The 1,511-nt window shown below is 35.5% G+C and overlaps 1 long non-coding RNA gene across 1 annotated transcript in view; it reads right to left on the reverse strand.

Moving 5' to 3' along the window:
• LOC128247427 (uncharacterized) overlaps positions 1–789 on the reverse strand; it is a 2,946-nt gene extending 2,157 nt beyond the window's left edge. The window contains exon 1 of the long non-coding RNA XR_008263814.1: positions 321–789. This is a non-coding gene — a long non-coding RNA (uncharacterized LOC128247427). The remainder of the gene's footprint in view (positions 1–320) is intronic.
• Between the last annotated feature and the right edge of the window lie 722 nt (positions 790–1,511).

Consider the following 1,511-nt stretch of genomic DNA (forward strand, 5'->3'; position numbering starts at 1 on the left):
AACTTTCGTTCTTTCGAGGTCGCTAATGTACTGTATAAACTTTGATCAAATTTTTCGCAAACATATGTTCTTTTTTTTTGTTGTTTTTTGTTTATTAGTGTTTCAATATGGCCACCACAATTTTTGAAAGCCGGTAAGTCGATTACACAAAAAAAACAATCTAACCTTACCGCTTATAATTTGTCGCAGTTTGATAACTGAAAGTTCAAACTTGTATGATACTGTGGGCGGTATCAGCAGCAAGCAGGTCGTCTCTTTCAAGTATTGTGAGCCACAGCGAAATACAATGGAAAAAGAAGGGGATCAGAAAAAGAAAATACCTTTGATGAAGAATTTATCCAGTAAAAGGTGAGAAGTTAACGCACACTTTCTAAAAAGACCTCAAGGAAAATGGAGAAAAACTTGGCTCATGTTTGGCACGTTGTTTTTTTTAAATTTTTACCATCCTTGATAGATGAGAAAACTGGTATAGCTGGTACTTTCTCCCAAATCGGGGCCGCAAAACACGAGGAAAAGAAATATCAGGTTCAGTAGCAGAGATATTGGTAACGATCCTCGGCTTGACACACAGTACGGGTACATGGGTATGTGGAAGTGTTCTGCAACAATATGTGGTCAAACCGTATCTGTATGTATGTTCAGGTTCTAATAACACTCGAAGACTATAAGAATAACTCGGAATTATACCATATTTAGAAAGTGAAGAGCGTATCATAGCGGTGGCGCCGGGCAGGATGTGCAGCTTTCACATGTGTTGGAGTAGAGGTCATTTAAGTACCTTCCAACCAGAAGAGGAAAAGAAAACAGAAGGCAAGCAATAGCACAGTTTTTAATAACGCCAATTGGCTTCAAGAAACACCTATTTTTATATAACACGGCTTGTCATCAAAGAAAGAATTATCATTATTACTTTTATAGATTTTTATAAATTTGACTCGGGTTCGTTCTTATTCCTAGCAGATCTTATGTGGTAACCTTAGGTATCCACAAGCTTTCAATAGTCTTTCAAGTGCTTAAGACCCTCCTGATAATCTTTCCTACCCCCCCCCCCCACTAAGAGGCAAACTTTCGGTAGAAGTTCTACAAGATATTCTATTCCAATCTCCTCCAATCATTTTTTTTTAATATCTTTACTTACAGTTCCCAATACATCAATTATTACAGATACGACCTTTACAATTTTCATACTCCAAATTCTTGCAACTTCAAATTTTAAAGATTTATCATTATTATTATTATTATTATTATTCTTATTATCATCATCATCACGATGCAGAATTAACCACGCTGGATTTTAAATATACTTACTAAGAGATTTACTTCAATAGTGTTTGCCCTTTATACAGATTACGAGACAGTTATACACGAGAATGGATATACAGTAAATACAATTAAAGAAGAACATTATCTACGCATTTTGTTTATTTGGCATAAAATTAGCTGCAGCTGCTAATTTAACAACGGTGACCCTCAAGCAAGGTCAGTGAGAAACTCATGCGTTAACATATCAT

Source organism: Octopus bimaculoides, chromosome 3 (assembly GCF_001194135.2).
Source record: "Octopus bimaculoides isolate UCB-OBI-ISO-001 chromosome 3, ASM119413v2, whole genome shotgun sequence".
NCBI lineage: Eukaryota > Metazoa > Mollusca > Cephalopoda > Octopoda > Octopodidae > Octopus > Octopus bimaculoides.